Genomic DNA, 21,295 nt, shown 5'->3' with positions numbered 1-21,295 from the left:
TGTTAATGATGACCATGCTGATGTTAATGATGACCATGCTGATGATGACCATGATGATGTTGATGATGGTAATGATGATAATGATGATGGTAATGATGACCATGCTGATGTTAATGATGACCATGCTGATGATGACCATGATGATGTTGATGATGGTAATGATGATAATGATGATGTTGATGATGGTAATGATGATAATGATGATGTTGATGATGGTAATAATGATAATGATGATGTTAATGATGACCATGATGATGTTAATGATGACCATGCTGATGATGACCATGATGATGATGTTGATGATGGTAATGATGATGTTAATGATGACCATGATGATGTTGATGATGGTAATGATGATAATGATGATGTTAATGATGACCATGATGATGTTAATGATGACCATGCTGATGATGACCATGATGATGTTGATGATGGTAATGATGATAATGATGATGTTAATGATGACCATGCTGATGTTAATGATGACCATGCTGATGATGACCATGATGATGTTGATGATGGTAATGATGATAATGATGATGTTAATGATGACCATGCTGATGTTAATGATGACCATGCTGATGATGACCATGATGATGTTGATGATGGTAATGATGATAATGATGATGGTAATAATGACCATGATGATGTTGATGATGGTAATGATGATAATGATGATGTTAATGATGACCATGATGATGTTGATGATGGTAATGATGATAATGATGATGTTAATGATGACCATGATGATGTTGATGATGGTAATGATGATAATGATGTTAATGATGACCATGCTGATGATGACGAAGACGACGATGATGTTGACGATGATCACAATGGTGATATTGATGGTAATGATGCGATTTCATACTCCTGTTCCCAACAGAGAGAGTGAGGTAATAACAGCCAGACCGAGCACCAACAACAGTGTTAACATGAGTCACAGGGAAGATGAGGTGAATGAGTGGGAAATTACAGCAGTGACTGTAGATGAGCGGTGAGCTGCTGGCAGACTGAATGACTGTGAGTGAACGGTGACTAATGACCTGCCTAATCAATTTCACCTGAAAGCAGGAAGGGGAGGGAGGAGGAGGAGAGGGGAAGGATGAATGGAAAGGAGATGAGGGAAGGAGATGAGAGAAGGAGAGTTTACCATGGTTGCAGGCAGCTAAGTGAGAAATAGTGTCTCGTCTTGCTCTGCCCAGGCACTGCCCAGGCTGAACTCTGACCCCCTCCCCTCCTTACCACACTCCTCTCCACCGGGTTGAGGGAGGGAGAGAGAGAGGAAAAAGGAAAGGATGGATGGATGGCGGGATGGAGGGACGTCAGGAAGATGGAGTGTTTTGTGAGAGGACACCTCTTCCCAGCGGCTCGTGGTCTGATTTTAATTATTCAACCTGTCATGCCCTCCTCCAATACTCCACTCTCTTGCATCCCTCTTTTTCTCTCTCCTCGCTCTCTCTACTCACCTCTTTCTCCATCTCCCACTCTCTCTCTCACACGAGCGTTGAGCCAGGAACCGAAAGGTCGCTGGTTCAAATTCCCGAGCTGGCAAGGTGGAACAATATGGCGTTCTATCCTTGAGCAAAGCGGTTAACGCCCAGTAACAACAACTGCTCCCCTGGTGCCGATGACGTGCATGTCGATTAAGGCAGCCCCCCGCACCTTTCTGATTCAGAGGGGATGGGTTAAATACAGAAGACACTCTTCTGTTGAGTGCATTCAGTTGTGCAACTGACTAAGAATCCCCTTTCCCTCTCACTGTCTCATGTCCAAATTAGATTAGATTAATTATGTTTCTCAAATGTAACATTTCTAAGTTGAACCAAACATAACATTTTGAAGTGTTTAAGTGGCACAGCGGTCTAAGGGACTACATCTCAGTGCTAGAAGCGTCACTAAAGACAACCTGGTTCGAATTCAGGCCATGATTGGGAGTCCCATAGGGGGGCGCACAATTGGCCCAGTGTCGTCCGGGTTTGGCCGGAGTAGGCCGTCATTGTGAATTTGTTCTTAACTAACTTTCCTAGTTAAATATAGGTTTAAAAGAGTAAGGTTAAGTTCAGACATTAAATCAGAAAGGTTAAGGTTTGGGATGGGCTTAATTTAAAAAAATCAAAAACAATTTTCTTTCTATCGCTATTCGAACTTGCAACCAGAGGCAGATGCTTACACCCATCCGCCATCCCTGTCCACAACTCCCAAGCAAAGCCGGAACCTTCTTGAAGGTAACAGCGCTCACTGTTGCCCCTAGTGTCTGATTTCCATGTAATTTCCAGACATTCTCAGACATGGATTTCGAATGCTGACTTGTATCATGGGTGACCTGGCTGTTCTCTCTCTCTCTCTCACTCATTCTCCTCAAAAGGCTTGATTCAAAAGCAGTAATCAGGGAACTGTCAGGCAGACGAGGGCCATTAGTTCAGGTGAAGAGAGAAAAGATGGGGCCCTCCAGCTCTCCTTCCCTCCTTCCCTACCTCCATCCCTCCCTCCTTCACCTCCTTCAGCTGACAAATGCAAAACATCCCCTCAGGGATGCACTCCATAATCTTCAATCACCAACACCTAGGTTGGGCACCCTATTCCCTATATAGTGCATTACTTTTGACCAGGGCCCATTTGGGACACATCCCTTGAGGTCTGTCAGGACAGTCCTCCAACACAAATATATTCTCTCATTTGGGAGATGGATTACAGTATATTACATGAAACCAACCTGCAACAGACTGATTTATCCAATGTGTTATAGAAACATATTTTACTTATGTGATGATGAAAACCCTTTACAATGATGTAATAAAATATAATGCATTTAGCAGGAAAGTCGTGACAGCCACGATTGTGGAACATGCTAGGGCCATGATACTATTCAGCACTTCATCAAACATCCAGGCACTCAGGGGAATACTACCAGTGTGATGGAAATAAGAAGATGAACATGCAGAGAAGGCCTTTCTGGACACGTCCGAAATGGAACCCTTTTCCCTAAATAGTGCACTATTTTTGACCAAGGCCCCTTGATCGCCATTGACAATATCAGGGGGTACAGTACTAATGTCAAATGCAGGCTAGGAAAGGTATTGCCCCTTACCAGCAGCCGGGCCTCTCTCTCTCCCCCCTCTCCCTGTCCTCTCTCTTTCTCCCCTCTCTCTCTCTCTCTCTCCCTCTCTCTGTACCTTCTGCCAGGGGAAGAGAGAGAGAGAGAGGCATTGAAGTCGATCCCACTGTGAATAAAGCAGAGGCTCTTTATGAATCTCATTTGTGAAAGGAAACGTAGTCAGCAACACGAGGGATGTACTAAAACGGGTATAGTACAGCAGACGAATCAAGAATATGAAGCTGCCTTCAGGTTTGAAATATCAAAGGATTTATGGAAAGGGGGGAAAGGCTGTTAGAGGTTTTTTCAGGGGTATTTCCCACCTCTGAGGTCCCTGGTCTGCCACTCAGCCTGCCAGTGCTGCTGCTGAAAGCCCAAAACTAAACTACCAGATTCCAGAGCCTCAGGTTCTTCTGAGGGTCATTATGCACGGTTCATTTTGAGTATTACCTTTTCCTTGTAGAGCTTTGCCACATTTCCTGGATGAAGGGCCAGCGCATCAGTTTAGAAGTGATTGATTATGAACCTTCTGAGAGGTCTCAGTTATATGCACATCAAATCTACACCTCGCATTCCAGGATTAGAATGTATTTGGTTAATTATCTGTTATCTTGTCAAAATGGCGTACTTGGTAAAGCAGTGAGACAAAAAAACGACATACTAAATCTATGTTGGAGAAAGATTTGCCATCGTTCACCCCTGGCTCTGAGGAGCTGTAGGTAGCTGGTGATACATGGCAGCCATATGGTCCCATGGTGCTGCCTGTCTTTCTGCCCACTACCCAGCCCTGCCCGTGGCCATGGAGGAGATCCAGCCCTGTGAGGGGTGTGTCACCGTTTGTCTACCCGGCTGAGGCTGCCTGTAGCTGGGGATAATTTATACCACCTGTGCCCTAAAGAGCTCTGCCTCCACATGGGGACTGGCTGACATAGGTTGTGTCCCAAATAGCACCCTATTCCTATATAGTGCACTACGTTTAACCAGAGCCCTATGGACAATAGAAAAGTCACAAAACTGCAAACCTGCCCACCTGGCACTGCAGACTCAAACAAACGCTCAAAGTATTTGAAAATATTTCCATGTATTTGATCCCAGCTCTGTGTCAAATATGAGGGATTCCTCAGGGTTATGTTGTGTCACCACTGGAGGTCTCTGTGGTGCTGTCTGTCTGTCTAGAAGAGGTGTTACAGTACAGGGTGTGTCGTTGTCTACAAAGACTACGAACAGATGATTCTACTTTCAGTCAAAGAGATAGGATTGGGGTTGAGGCTAGGGTTAGGGTTGAAGCTAGGGTTAGTGTTACATACTGTAACACTGTTAATACTGTGCACCGCCCTGCTTATTAACCTCTTTTTGTGTCTTAAATGGCACCCTTGACCAGGGCCATAGGCACTCTGTAATGAATAGGGTGCCATTTAGGATGTAGCAACTCTCATCAGAGCCAGGGGACAGGAGGGTTAGTGAGGTATTGTGGGAGTGAACAGAGCTGTCATGTCATGCCCTTTTATGGGCTTATCCCCTGACCTATAAACTGGGTGGGACAGAGATTACACGCTAAGGTCCCAGCATCCCTGAGGAGGGGGAGGAAGGGGAGGCGATGGGATTAAAGAAGAGAAGAAAAAGACAGTAGGTTAAATAGAGGATAGTGTTATGGAGAATAATTGATGTCAAGTAAAGGACAGATGCAATCCTTGTTGTGTGTGTATGTACTATATGTGTGAGTGTGTGCTTGCGGAGGTATATCAAAGCAATACGGCATGAGGGTGTGTGGTATATGGCCAATATACCACGGCTAAGGGCTGTTCTTATGCAATGCTGAATGCAACGCGGAGTGCCTGGATACAGCCCTTAGCCGTGGTATATTGGCCATATACCTCAAAGGTGCCGTATTGCTGTTATAAACTGGTTACCAATGTAATTGGAGCAGTAAAAATAAATGTTTTGTCATACCCATGGTATACTGTCTGATATACCAACAGCTGTCAGCCAATCTGAATTTAGGGCTTAAACCACCCAGTTTATAATTGAATTTATTCCTAAACAAACATGTCCATTGGTTGGGTGTGGTTTGGTTGTACTATCCTTGCGGGGACCAGAAATCCTCACAAGGATAGTAAAACAAGGAAAATTCGGACGTGTGGACATTTAGACAGGTCCCCACAAGGAAAAATGCTTTTTTTAGGCTTAAGGTTAGGGTTAGAATTAGGGTTAAATTTATGGTTAGGATTTAGGTTTAGTTACCGTTTTAGGATTAAGGTTTGGGGTCAGGGGTTAGGGTAAATGGGATTTTGAATGGTAATGAATTGTTTGGTTACACAAGGTCAAGGACAGCAAAACAAAAGTGTGTGTCTGTGTGCACATGCACAGCTGTTTCTGGGTCTGTGTGTGTGGGTTGGTGGTAGTCACACTTTAAAGGAGTAGTCATACCATTTAATTGAATTCTGCGGAGCTACTGTGCCTTGTTATTCCAGTCATGATTGAAAGCTCTGCAGTGTTTTCCTCGCAGTGTAGGAGTGCAGAAACAGACACACACCTGGAGACAGTGACTAGCCCTAGGCGCGCACACATACACGCTCACATAGGCAGTCATAGGGCTGCTACAGTGACTGTCTTATGGCCACACCGGTGGTCACAAGTCATGACGGCAGTCAAATTCCACATGACCGTTTTGTCACAGTAATTAGGCTCTAAGCTCTGATTCTACTGATGGTCATTAGTAGCCTACCAAGCTTGCTAACTGCCTCGTACTCAGCACTTTATTGTCCCTCTAATCACTCAATGCAAATGTAATTGAAAATATAATCAAACACTTCATCGGAGCCCATGAGAGCTCATGTTGTGCAGCATTTCTATAGGCTATGCAATTGCGTGAGAAAACAGAAATTTGATGGCCTCTATTAAAATGAGGAATCAAATCAAATCAAATCAAATTTATTTATATAGCCCTTCGTACATCAGCTGATATCTCAAAGTGCTGTACAGAAACCCAGCCTAAAACCCCAAACAGCAAGCAATGCAGGTGTAGAAGCACGGTGGCTAGGAAAAACTCCCTAGAAAGGCCAAAACCTAGGAAGAAACCTAGAGAGGAACCAGGCTATGTGGGGTGGCCAGTCCTCTTCTGGCTGTGCCGGGTGGAGATTATAACAGAACATGGCCAAGATGTTCAAATGTTCATAAATGACCAGCATGGTCGAATAATAATAAGGCAGAACAGTTTAAACTGGAGTAGCAGCACGGTCAGGTGGACTGGGGACAGCAAGGAGTCATCATGTCAGGTATTCCTGGGGCATGGTCCTAGGGCTCAGGTCCTCCGAGAGAGAGAAAGAAAGAGAGAAGGAGAGAATTAGAGAACGTACACTTAGATTCACACAGGACACCGAATAGGACAGGAGAAGTACTCCAGATATAACAAACTGACCCTAGCCCCCCGACACATAAACTAATGCAGCATAAATACTGGAGGCTGAGACAGGAGGGGTCAGGAGACACTGTGGCCCCATCCGAGGACACCCCCGGACAGGGCCAAACAGGAAGGATATAACCCCACCCACTTTGCCAAAGCACAGCGCCAACACCACTAGAGGGATATCTTCAACCACCAACTTACCATCCTAAGACAAGGCTGAGTATAGCCCACAAAGACCTCCGCCACGGCACAACCCGGGGGGGGGGGGGGGGGGGGGGCGCCAACCCAGACAGGATGACCACATCAGTGAATCAACCCACTCAGGTGACGCACCCCCTCCAGGGACGGCATGAGAGAGCCCCAGTAAGCCAGTGACTCAGCCCCTGTAATAGGGTTAGAGGCAGAGAATCCCAGTGGTAAGAGGGGAAGTTGCTCCAGAGCCTTTCCGTTCACCCTCCCACTCCTGGGTCAGACTACACTCGAATCATATGACCCACTGAAGAGATGAGTCTTCAGTAGAGACTTAAAGGTTGAGACCGAGTTTGCGTCTCTGACATGGGTAGGCAGACCGTTCCATAAAAATGGAGCTCTATAGGAGAAAGCCCTGCCTCCAGCTGTTTGCTTAGAAATTCTAGGGACAATTAGGAGGCCTGCGTCTTGTGACCGTAGCGTACGTGTAGGTATGTACGGCAGGACCAAATCAGAGAGATAGTTAGGAGCAAGCCCATGTAATGCTTTGTAGGCTAGCAGTAAAACCTTGAAACCAGCCCTTGCCTTGACAGGAAGCCAGTGTAGAGAGGCTAGCACTGGAGTAATATGATCAGATTTTTTTGGTTCTAGTCAGGATTCTAGGAAGAGGAGGATCTCATCAGCTTTCTATACGCTATAGGTTATTACTCAACGTTCCTAATATTAAGCACATTGCTTTGCATTACAACAGGAATATAGCCTACCTGGCTGGCATGAAAACTAACCACTGGAAAAGTGTCCTCCATTGGCTATTTAAGTGCATAGATGACATGTATTTTTCCCCATGCCCCTGTTCTGAAACAGACGCATGATAATTTTTTTAACCTTTATTTAACTATGCAAGTCAGTTAAGAACAAATTCTTATTTTCAATGACGGCCTAGGAACAGTGGGTTTAACTGCCTGTTCAGGGTCAGAACGACAGATTTGTACCTTGTCAGCTCGGGGATTTGCGCGAAACCTTTCGGTTACTAGTCCAACACTCTTACCACTAGGCTACCCACTAGGCTACCCACTAGGCTACCCTGCCGCCCCATAGTAATGGTCCATTCTAAATAAAAACTCAATTCACACATCTTGTTTAATATATGTAAAGATAACATTAAATTAAGAATGGTCTGATGGGTGACAATATTAGCCTATAACTTGTGAATGATGTAGTAGGCTATCACTTGTGAATGATGTAGTAGGCTATCACTTGTGAATGATGTAGTAGGCTATCACTTGTGAATGATGTAGTAGGCTATCACTTGTGAATGATGTAGTAGGCTATCACTTGTGAATGATGTAGTAGGCTATCACTTGTGAATGATGCCCAGCTTGTGCAGCAAGGCAAGAAAAATGTGCTTATCTTTTTTTGTCTGTCTTTTTCAAATCATAGTCGCACACCTCATGTAGCCTAGCCATAGGCCTCTGTGTTTTTGAAAAGGCTTTTTTCACAAATAAAGTAGCCCAAAAAACTCTAACCGGTGTAGACCCTAACTGGCATACATACATAGGCTACATATGAGTTTCAAGTTTGGGGAAGATAATTTTCACCATAGAAATGTACATTTATAACAAAACGTTACACGCGTAATTGCATTTGCCTTCACTTTCGAGAACAGTGTTTTCGCGCGAATTGATTGCATTTTGGAACATTTGTTCTTATATCCTACTGACATGTGCGGCATCGCTGTGCTTATAATGTGAAGAAAAAGCCTAATAGTTTATCAACATTTTAAACTAAACATTCTGATCTGTTGCATCAGCTTCATTGTTTTTAAAAATGTTTTGATACGAATGGTTGAATTAATTTGGGATCTATTGCATCCCACAACTGTCCCAGAGTATATTTGGAACATGTATTTCTTGCACAGAAGGACAAGTTGACCAACGGAATAGGTTAACTTTGTGCTATGGAGAATAGTAGATTGACAAATTGAAAACTCAGCTAAATGTGGACAGTTCTAGCATCTTCAATATGTGCCTCGGCGGTCCGATAAGAGAGACGCGTGCATTTGCGTCCGTGATGCGTCTGTCTTCATTCACTTGTAGCCTACTTCTGAGAAGAACCCTATCACATGGGGGGCGTTGGCTAATAAGAATTGAAATATCTGAGAGAGCCATGTGAGTGAAAGGTGCTTCGGAGTAAGGCAGCCAGGAGAAGGGAATTATAATTATTATATTCAGCCCAGGGCACAACTGCCACTTTGGCCACAAAAGACATGGATTTTTTAGGGGGCATCATGGCCACACAAGGGGGATGCCGCCTGGAAATTTGAGGCCTGGTGAGAATATTATCAAGTGCTTGTCAAACTGTGAATGAGAGACTGATGAAGTGTGTGCAGCTTGCAACTTTTTTCAGATCATTATGCAGCCTTAGAATGTATTACAAGTCTAAACATTGCCCAATGTTTGTATCACAACTAAAGTTGCATAAATAACTAAACATATGAGGACCAGTTCTTTGTTAACCACTCAACACAGAATAGCCACATGTGCGCACTTCCTTGGAAATCTATTGGAGAAAATATCCTTTCTCATTTTATTAAGCTTTAATTGTATTCTTCATACTATAAAATAAGCAAAAATAAGCTAATCTTGTCTGCTAAATGAACTAGTGTAGCACACATCCATGTGGCTTAGTCATATCAGAACCTAACATAAGGACAACTCAGAGTATGCTATTCTGTTCTTCCGAAATATTGCATATTCCGATTGCATTTTCTTCATATCATGTTTCTTTAGACCCGTCTAAAATAAATAATGGATTTATTGTGAAGGCGTAGGCTATATTACATGGATTTATTAGGCTTTCTTAATTGTAGATGTTCCAAAGGTCTGCGTCAGTGGTTTGTGTGGAAGCCAGGAGATGCTAAACGTGTTTATATTAATTAACGGTCAATTACTGTTAGACAGGCAGTTATTTGCTTGACAATCATCAGCTGACAAAATGGCATGACCTCCACAGCCATAGACACACACACACACACACACACACACACACACACACACACACACACACACACACACACACACACACACACACACACACACACACACACAGAGAGAGATACTGAAGAGAGGGGAGTTTTGGATGGACTCTGGAGGCCCCACACTACTAGGTCAGTAGGTCAGCTTATAGGTGGCACATTATGAGAGGGTTACGGGGTGGTTGTGGTTAATTGCAATGTTTTTCTTTCTTTTTTCTTTTTTTTCTTCTTTTTTTTACCCCTTTTTCTCCCCAATTTCGTGGTATCCAATTGTTTTTAGTAGCTACTATCTTGTCTCATCGCTACAACTCCCGTACGGGCTCGGGAGAGACGAAGGTTGAAAGTCATGCGTCCTCCGATACACAACCCAACCAAGCCGCACTGCTTCTTAACACAGAGCGCCTCCAACCCGGAAGTCAGCCGCACCAATGTATCGGAGGAAACACCGTGCACCTGGCTACCTTGGTTAGCGCGCACTGCGCCCGGCCCGCCACAGCAGTCGCTGGTGCGCGATGAGACAAGGACATCCCTACTGGCCAAGCCCTCCCTATCCCGGACGACGCTAGGCCAATTGTGCGTCGCCCCACCGGCCAGTTACGACAGAGCCTTTGCGGGAGTCTCTGATGGCACAGCTGGCGCTGCAGTACAGCGTCCTTACCACTGCGCCACCCGGGAGGCCGCAATGTTTTTCGAACAGATCTCAGAATCCCTGACTGGTAACTCCAGGGAAAGTGATGAAACTGAAAGCAGTAATCTCTGCAACTCTGATAGGCTCAATTAGGGAGCATTTCAGAGTCTCAAAGTGGTTAAAGTCCAGTTCTGGAATGGAGCCCCAAAATGGCTGGAGAAAGTGAAGTGTATAAGAGGAATGGATGAGGAGAGTGAGAGTGATTGTGAGAGCAGAGAGGATGTGTTGTATTAGTGTCACTGTTCAGCTCTCTTAACTCACTGCATCATTTATCACACCTGGAGTACAGAAAGCGGACTGGTCTGTGCTACCACTGAAGTCCCGATGGGTTGTGTGCGCAATGTACTATGCACATGTATGTGCTGTGGTCTATCGATTTTTTTGTTATAATTTTTATTCAGATCCCCATTCAAGAAGCAGCAGCTATTCTTCCTGGGGTCCACACAGAACATAGAACATGACAAAATACAGATCACTAAAGGAAAATAACAGCAACACAAATTGTAACTTAGAACACTTTGACTAAAGAACAATACGACTATTTTAAAAATAATAATAGGAAAGAAAAAATAAAGAAACAAATAATACTAATCTCAAACGTGAGTGAGTGAGTGAGTGAGTGTGTTAGTGTGTGTGTGTGTCTCTTCACAGTAAAAACTGATTTTATTGTTTGCCTGACTTACCTGAGGTGGAAGAGAATTCCATGTAGTCATTTTTCTATACTCTACTGTGAGTCTCACAGCCTCTGTTCTGGACTCAGGGACTCTGAAGAGACCCCTGATTGTGTGTCTTGTTGGGTACGTACACTACCGGTCCAAAGTTTCAGAAATCAAATCAACACATGGTTAGCAGATGTTAATGCGAGTGTAGCGAAATGCTTTTGCTTCTGGTTCCGACAATGCAATAATAACCAACGAGTAATCGAACCTAACAATTCCAAAACTACCTCTACTACCTTATACACACAAGTGTAAAGGGATAAAGAATATGTACATAAAGATATATGAATGAGTGATGGTACAGAACGGCATAGGCAAGATGCAATCGAGTACAGTATATACATATTTTTTTACCTTTATTTAACTAGGCAAGTCAGTTAAGAACAAATTATTATTTTCAATGACGACCTAGGAACAGTGGGTTAACTGCCTGTTCAGGGGCAGAACGACAGATTTGTAACTTTGTCAGCTCAGGGGTTTGAACTTGCAACCTTCCGGTTACTAGTCCAATGCTCTAACCACTAGGCTACCCTATATGAGATTAGTAATGTAGGGTATTTAAACAAAGTGGCATAGTTTAAAGTGGCTAGTGATACATGTATTACATAAAGATGCAGTAGATGATATAGAGTACAGTATATACATATACATATGAGATGAGTAATGTAAGGTATGTAAACATTATATTAAGTAGCATTGTTTAAAGTGGCTAGTGATACATTTTTACATCAATTTCCATCAATTTCCATTATTAAAGTGGCTGGAGTTGAGTCAGTGTGTTGAAAGCAGCCACTCAATGTTGGTGGTGGCTGTTTAACAGTCTGATGGCCTTGAGATATAAATGTTTTTCAGTCTCTCGGTCCCTGCTTTGATGCACCTGTACTGACCTTGCAATAGTATTCACCCTCCTTGGCATTTTTCCTCTTTTGTTGCCTTACAACCTGGAATTAAAATAGATTTTGGGGGGGGTTGTATCATTTGATTTACACAACATGCAACACTTTGAAGATGCAAAACATGTTTTATTGTATAAAAAACAAGAAATAAGACCAAAAAAAACTGAAAACTTGAACCCCGCCCCAAAAAACTGCTCCAGCTCCTTCAAGTTGGATGGATTCCGCTGGTGTACAGCAATCTTTAAGTCATACCACAGATTCTCAATTGGATTGAGGTCTGGGCTTTGACTACGCCATTCCAATACATTTAAATGTTCCCCTTAAACCACTCGAGTGTTGCTTTAGCAGTATGCTTAGGGCCTTTGTCCTGCTGGAAGGTGAACCTCTGTCCCAGTCTCAAATCTCTGGAAGGCTGAAACAGGTTTCCCTCAAGAATTTCCCTGTATTTAGTGCCCTCCATCATTCCTTCAATTCTGAACAGTTTCTCAGTCCCTGCCAATGAAAAACATCCCCACAGCATGATGCTGCCACCACCATGCTTCACTGTGGGGATGGTGTTGTCAGAGTGATGAGAGGTGTTGGGTTTGCGCCAGACACAGCGTTTTCCTTGATGGCCAAAAAGCTCAATGTTAGTCTAATCTGACCAAAGTACCTTCTTCCATATGTTTGGGGAGTCTCCCACATGCCTTTTGGCGAACACCAAACGTGTTTGCCTATTTTTTTCTTTAAGCAATGGCTTTTTTTCTGGCCACTCTTCAGTAAAGCCCAGCTCTGTGGAGTGTACGGCTTAAAGTGGTCCTAAACTCATAACAATCAAGGCTACGATTGAGTAGTAGATCTACGAAGGTGAATTCAAAAAGGACCAACCGGCTATTCTCTTCAAATCATCGGTTGTCAACACCAGCGGTCACCAACCACCGGGCCGCACATTCGCTACTGGGCCACATGGAAAGAATATATATATATATATATATATATATATAATTTTTAATCTGTAAAATATAATAATAATTATGTACAATTATAGGCTAGTTGTTCAGTAATTACATTGAACTTGGTGCAGTCTGTTGGTCCTTTTCTCACTACTCTAATATCACAGTCACGCCCACAACAGTTTACAGATTTTGAACTTGAGTAATGCGCGCGCCTTGAGTTCATCACGTTCTGCGTGAGCTGTGTTGCCCGCCAACTTTGTACTAACTAGCTACTTCAGCTGACATGAATAAAAACAAACAAACGTCGCTGGAGATCTAATTCGGAAGGGGTAAGGGGGATAAAAGGCCCAACTATGATGTTGATAATGCAGAGACCAAGACTGCAAAAAAAAGTCCTACCTAAAATATGGCTTCATTGCGACAGGTGACTCGCATGCTCCAAGTCTCCTGTGCGTGGTATGTGGAGATAGGCTGTCTAACGAGGTAATGAAGCCCCCAAACTGCTTCGGCACATTGAATCCAAGCACCCTGCACTTAAAGACAAACCTGTTGAAATCTTTGAGTGAAGAAAACGTGAACAAGAAGGACAGAAGTCTTGAAAGGCCCTGCATCAACAAACATGGCTGCACTGAGGGCGTCACACTTAGTGGCTAGCTGTATTGCTAAGGCCAAGAAGCCTTTCATTATTGGCGAGGAGTTGATTCTAACTGCTGCTAAGGACATTTGCTGTGAACTCCCAGGAGGCTGCAGCTGAAAAGATAGCACAGGTTCCTCTTTCGGCTACCACCGTCACTAGGCAAATTGATGAAATAGTGGAGGACGTTGAGGCACAATTGTTAGAGAGGCTTAAACAAGTCTACGTGGTATCCAATCCAGGTTGAAGAATCTAATGATGTCGACAACAAGGCAAAACTGCTTGTTTATGTGCAAAATATATTTCAGGATGATGTGCATGAGGATATGTTGTGTGCACTGTCCCTGCCGACTAACACAATGGCTGCAGAACTATTCAAGTCTATGGATGATTACATGTCAGGAAAATTGGATTGGTCATTCTGTGCTGGCGTATGCACGGCTGTCTGGTTTCACTACCTGGGTTAAAGACGTTGCGGCTGAATGTGAGTCTACGCACAGAGAAATGCTGGCTAGCTGAAAAATGTACCTGCACTTAACCTTGTATTGAAAGATGTTATTAAAGTTATCAATCACATCAAAGCACACTCCCTTAAATTGCGTCTGTTTGGACAGCTTTGTGAGGAAATGGATGCAGAGCACAAACGCCTTCTCTTACAGTATACACAGAAGTCAGATGGCTATCCAGGGGGAGATCGCTTGAGAGTGTTTGAGTTACGAGAGCCGCTACAGAGAAAAAGTCACCACTGGCAGCACATTTCAAAGACGAGGAATGGGTTGCAAAACTCGTTTATGTGTGACATATTCAAACTGCTAAATGAACTCAATCTGTCACTTCAGGGGAGAATGACAACTGTCTATAAGTTGGCAGATCAAGTGGCTGCATTCAAAGCAAAACTGGAACTGTGAGGACAACGAGTGGACAGGGGCATATTTGTTATGTTCCAAACAATATTGGGGATTTTGGACCGTCATTCTCCCAGCCGATGCACGATCACCTAGCTTTGCTGTTAACAGAGTTCGAGCATTACTTCCCAACCGCCAAAGACCCTGTCACGTTCTGACCCTAGTATTTGTGTTATTTGTTTGTTTGAATAGGTCAGGACGTGAGTTGGGTGGGCATTCTGTTTTGTGTTTCTAGGTTGGTTTTCTGTGTTCGGCCTAGTATGGTTCTCAATCAGAGGCAGGTGTCGTTAGTTGTCTCTGATTGAGAATCATACTTAGGTAGCCTGGGTTTCACTGTTTGTTTGTGGGTGATTGTGTCCGTGTCTGTGTTTTACACCACACGGTACTGTTTTCGTTTTTTGTCATTTCACGTTACGTTTATTGTTTTGTATGAGTGTTACGTTTGTGTTTAATAAACAACCATGGACACTTACCACGCTGCATTTTGGTCCTCCTCTCCTTCAAGGGAAGAAAACCCTTACAGAATCACTCACCAACCAAGGACCAAGCAGCGTGGTAAACAGAAGCAGCAGCAAAAACAGCAGCAGGAGAAACAACAGGTGCAGCAGGAGAGGCAGCAGCAGCAGGAACAACAGCAGCAGCAGTGGGAGAGGCAGCACTATTTGGAGAAGTGGACTTGGGAGGAGATCCTAGACGGGAAAGGACCCTGGGCAGAGCCAGGGGAATATTGCCGCCCCAAAGCCGAGCTGGAGGCAGCGAAAGCAGAGAGGCAGCATTATGAGGAGCTAGCATGGCAGAGCGGCTGGAAGCCCGAGAGGCAGCCCCAAAAATGTCTTTGGGGAGGCACAGGGAGAGTGTGGCAGAGTCAGGAGTCAGACCTGAGCCAACTCCCCCTGTTTACCGTAAGGAGCCATGGATGTTATCGGAGCTGTCGGCGAAGCTGAGGGCTGAGTCTGAGAGGGTCGAGGAGTTATTGGACAGAATGGAGGAGAGTAAATGGATGGGAGATGAGGAGACACTCGAGGAGGTGTTAATAGAATTGGGGGAGAGTGAAGAGAGAGAGCAGTTGATTTGGCGTAGTATGCAAGGCATTCGCCCTGAAGTGCGTGTCCCCAGCCCGGTACCACCAATGCCGGCACCCCGCACCAGGCTGTCTCTCAGTCCCATCAATACAGGTGCTCCCGCCTGTCCGGCGCTGCCAGAGCTTCCGCCCCTCAGTCCAGAGGCGCCAGAACCCCTCAGTCCAGAGGCGCCAGAGCCCCTCAGTCCAGAGGCGCCAGAGCCCCTCAGTCCAGAGGCGCCAGAGCCCCTCAGAGTAGAGATGCGCCAGAGCCCCTCAGTCCGGAGGCGCCAGAGCCCCTCTGTCCATGGCTGTCAGAGCCTTCCTCCTCTCCAGCGCTGCCGGAGTCTCCCGTCTGTCCAGAGGCGCCAGAGCCCCTCTGTCCAGAGCTGCCGGAGTCTCCCGTCTGTCCAGAGCTGCCGGAGTCTCCCGTCTGTCCAGAGCTGCCGGAGTCTCCCGTCTGTCAAATCAAATCAAATGTATTTATATAGCCCTTTGTACATCAGCTGATATCTCAAAGTGCTGTACAGAAACCCAGCCTAAAACCCCAAACAGCAAGCAATGCAGGTGTAGAAGCACTGTCCAGAGCTGCCGGAGTCTCCCGTCAACATGGAGCCGCCAGAGCCGGCAGTCAGCCAGCATCCGCCAGAGCCGCCAGTCAGCCAGGATCCGCCAGTCAGCCAGGATCCGCCAGAGCCGCCAGTCAGCCAGGAGCCGCCAGAGCCGCCAGTCAGCCAGGATCCGCCAGTCAGCCAGGATCCGCCAGAGCCGCCAGTCAGCCAGGATCCGCCAGAGCCGCCAGTCAGCCAGGATCCGCCAGAGCCGCCAGTCAGCCAGGATCCGCCAGAGCCGCCAGTCAGCCAGGAGCCGCCAGAGCCGCCAGTCAGCCAGGAGCCGCCAGAGCCGTCAGTCAGCCAGGAGCCGCCAGAGCCGTCAACCAGCCTGAGCCGCCAGAGCCGTCAACCAGCCTGAGCTATCTCTCGGCCCCGAGCTACCCCTCGGTCCCGAGCTACCCCTCGGTCCCGAGCTACCCCCTCGGTCCCGAGCTGCCCCTCAGTCCAGTGGGGCCCCTCAGTCCTGTGGGGCCCTTTGTTAGGGTTCCTAGGCCAAGGTCGGCGGCGACGGTAAGGAGGTGGACAAAGACCATGATGGAGTGGGGTCCACGTCCAGCGCCAGAGCCGCCACCGCGGACAGATGCCCACCCAGATCCTCCCCTATAGGTTCAGGTTTTGCGGCCGGAGTCCGCACCTTGGTAGGGGGGTACTGTCACACTCTGACCCTAGTATTTGTGTTATTTGTTTGCTTGAATTGGTCAGGACGTGAGTTGGGTGGGCATTCTATATTTTGTGTTTCTTGGTTGGTTTTCTGTGTTCGGCCTAGTATGGTTCTCAATCAGAGGCAGGTGTCGTTAGTCTCTGATTGAGAATCATACTTAGGTAGCCTGGGTTTCACTGTTTGTTTGTGGGTGATTGTTTCCGTGTCTGTGTTTTACACCACACGGTACTGTTTTCGGTTTTCGTCATTTCACGTTACGTTTATTGTTTTGTAAGAGTGTTCAGTTTATGTGTTTAATAAACAACCATGGACACTTACCACACCGCATTTTGGTCCTCCTCTCCTTCAAGGGAAGAAAACCCTTACAGACCCACGAAGTGCGAAGGAATGGATCCGCGACCCATTTGCGAATGTCCCAGGTGAAGCGTCCGTGCAAGAAGATCAACTCCTTGAGGTCGCAAATGACAGTGTCCTTAAAAGTATGTTTGAGATAGCCACAAAGCACTCTAAACGTTGATTCCATTTCCAACATCCTATCTCTGCGAAGCAGGGTTTTTCGCAATGACGGCAACAAAAATGAAATTATGGAGTAGACTGGACATAAGGAACATGCCACTGTCTCCCATCACCCCTAGATGGGACCGTCTTGTTGCCGGGAAACAAGCTCAGGGCTCCCACTGATTCAGCGACATGGTGAGTTGCAATGTTTTTATAATAAGGTGATTAGAGAAAAATATGCATTTTATGTTTTTATAATTGTTAGTGGAATTTCTAAATTCCTGTATGTTTTGTAGCCAAAACCAAATTCGCACTCTTTCTATTTCATTAATGAGTTGTAAGTTCATTAATTATGCATGAAGTAGATCGAGACCAGTCTTAAAAGCCAGGTAACAGCGTTTATTTCAAGAGATTACTAACCACATACACATATTTCCACAGGTTATAAAGTGAAAATGACGTCAGCGTTTTCTAAACGTTTTATCTATTTCACAAGTAGAGGGCCCTCTAGCTCTCGAGCCTTCGCGTTATCAGCACGAAGTCAAGGCCAGTCAGTATAAATCAACATTCTAGACAGTCTGGAGATGGGCCGTTCCTGCCACCTGGAGATTGTACAACTGAATGAACTAAGGAACAGACCTTCATTGTTACTAAACTCCTGACTACATTATATACAATTGGGAATGGGAGCAAGAGAGAAAATTCACATGTACAGTACATTATAGCATTTGGACTAGTCAGTTCTGATTGGAATGTATACATAATTAGTCATTTCAACCATAATTTCCTCTAACAATCCTCCCTTTGATCAAATATTATACATTCAAATCTACAAAATAAAAATATTAACCTACTCATACTAACCTTATTATAAAGGTTTATCTGATTATCATATGAATAGACACATAACCAACATTATTATAAATGTTTATCCGGCTCGAAGGACCAATTGTTAGTGGAATTTCTAAATTCCTGTATGTTTTGTAGCCAAAACCAAATTCACACTCTTTCTATTTCATTAATGAGTTGTAAGTTCATTAATTATGCATGAAGTAGATCGAGACCAGTCTTAAAAGCCAGGTAACAGCGTTTATTTCAAGAGAGTACTAACCACATACACATATTTCCACAGGTTATAAAGTGAAAATGATGTCAGCGTTTTCTAAACGTTCTATCTATTTCACAAGTAGAGGGCCCTCTAGCTCTCGAGCCTTCGCGTTATCAGCACGAAGTCAAGGCCAGTCAGTATAAATCAACATTCTAGACAGTCTGGAGATGGGCCGTTCCTGCCACCTGGAGATTGTACAACTGAATGAACTAAGGAACAGACCTTCATTGTTACTAAACTCCTGACTACATTATATACAATTGGGAATGGGAGCAAGAGAGAAAATTCACATGTACAGTACATTATAGCATTTGGACTAGTCAGTTCTGATTGGAATGTATACATAATTAGTCATTTCAACCATAATTTCCTCTAACAATAATATACGTAAACTAAAATGTTATGAAAAAGTGGCTGTTCTAAACTTATAGGCCTAATCAATATTCCGGTCATGAACCCCTCCCCCGGTCCGGGAAAATATTGTCTATATGAGAAAAAAAGGTTGGGGACTGCTGGTCTCCACAGCCTTCCAACCCATGCTGGGCTTGTCAACGCAGCTGATTAGCCTCCGCAGAAGTCCACTCTCACAGAACGAGTGCAAGGGAACAGACCACTAATAGAAAGGACACTTACACCACTCGGTCGAACCGGCCCACTAAGCGGAACTCGGTCCACGAAGAGATACCCAACGAGACCTTCAACAAGTAATTACATCATTCTAATTTTGACCCATAAGAGCGGTAGTTCAGGGCAAGGTGTTCGGGCTAAACTATGCATAGTTTACATATGTATCAAGTGTGCTTTTCTCTCGTGCACTCTCTCTCTCTCTTTCGAAATCCCCATCGTGTGTAACACGTGTCATATTGTGCTGGTCCCCTGGGGACCTTCTTGGAGTTAATTTGGGAAATGGAAACTCATTAAACAAACTTTTTCCATGATGCCCAAGGTTACTGAGTTAATGATTATCTGATTAATTTAATCAAGTAATTATAAACATAGTTAATTATTTGGTACACAGCAGTCACGTTAATGATACAACGTTACGATAGGTGTATTATGCATCTATCGTATGTTGCACTGTATTCACTGTTCCACAAGTAGGCTAAATTAGTCAATGAGCCGATTGCTCAGTATGGATGGGCGGCCAACTTTAGGAAGTCTCTTGGTGGTTCTAAACTTCTTCCTTTTAAGAATGATGGAGGCCACTGTGTTCTTGGGTACCTTCAATGCTGCAGAATTGTTTGGTACCCTTCCCCAGATCTGTGCCTCTACACAATCCTGTCTCGGAGCTCTACGGACAATTCCTTCGACCTCATGGCTTGGTTTTTGCTCTGACATTTACTGTCAACTGTGGAACCTTATGTAGACAGGTGTGTGCCTTTCCAAATCATGTCCAATCAATTGAATTTACCACAGGTGGACTCCAATCAAGTTGTAGGAACAGCTCAAGGATGATCAATGGAAACAGGATGCACCTGAGCTCAATTTCAAGTATCATAATAAAGAGCTTATAAAAGATTCCTGGGAGTGCATTCCGATGAAGATCATCAAAAGTAAGTGAATATTTCTAATGCTATTTCTGACTTTTGTTGACTCCACAACATGGCCGGTATCTGTATGGTGGCTGAGCGCTGTACTCATATTATCGCATGGTGTGATTTTGCCGTAAAGCTTTTTTCAAATCTGACACATCAGTTGCATTAAGGAGAAGTATATCTTTAATATTATTACCAAAATGTCCGCTCCCACATCAGAGAGGGCAGTATATGTCGGCTGGTGATTCACCCAAGCCACATTGGAAAACCTCATGTTTGAGTTTCGAGTTGAACTTGTCACCTTGTCATTTGCCACCAATGGCCGCCTCATAACCAAGTTCCCCGGGGTTGCGTCAGTTGCTGACGTCAAACCCATATCTTTGCATAATGTATGGCATGTAGCCTTTGAAGAATGAAGTGAAGTCAACGGAGTTGGCATAGTTATTTGTGACCAGACTTGGTTGGTTCTCCAATCCATCAGTGGTACCAAAACTATCAATTAAATATATCCCAATCAGCATCCGTTCGGTGTCAATGCTAGTCACGTACACAGGGTGGATCAGTGATGCTTTCAAAGTTGAGTTAAGTAAGAGATGCTTGGTTAGAGCTTGAGTGAAACCTCAAAGTTACGTGTTGCAACATTGTGTTTTTAACCAATGTTTTGCTGGGTCCACTGCCCTTCTGAGTTCATCCAGCAAAGTTTCAGATATGAGGGAAATCATCAAACCAGAATTTATCAGAGCATCACAGGTCAAACAGTCCTCCAAGATGTATTTAACTTCTTACGGCTGAGATCCCGCTAAAGGGATTGATATGACAACAGCCAGTGAAAGTGCAGAAATCTCATAATTAACAACAGAAAACTCTAGAAAAACAGAAATCTCATAATTAAAATTCCTCAAACATACAAGTATTTTACACCATTTTAAAGATATACTTGTTGTTAATCTGACCACAGTGTCCGATTTCAAAAAGGCTTTACGACGAAAGCACACCAAACGATTATGTTAGGTCAGTACCTAGTCACAGAAAAACACAGCCATTTTTCCAGCCAAAGAGAGGAGTAACAAAAAGCAGAAATAGAGATCAAATTAATCACTAACCTTTGATGATCTTCATCAGATGACACTCATAGGACTTCATGTTACACATTACATGTATGTTTTGTTCGATAAAGTTCATATTTATATCCAAAAATGTCAGTTTACATTGACGTGTTATGTTTAGTAATGTTTTGCTTCCAAAATATCCGGTGATTTTGCAGAGCCACATCAATTTACAGAAATACTCATAATAAACATTGATAAAAGATACAA

Source organism: Oncorhynchus clarkii, chromosome 15 (genome assembly GCF_045791955.1).
Source record: "Oncorhynchus clarkii lewisi isolate Uvic-CL-2024 chromosome 15, UVic_Ocla_1.0, whole genome shotgun sequence".
In the NCBI taxonomy this organism is placed as follows: Eukaryota; Metazoa; Chordata; class Actinopteri; order Salmoniformes; family Salmonidae; genus Oncorhynchus; species Oncorhynchus clarkii.
This window is presented reverse-complemented; position numbering follows the sequence as displayed.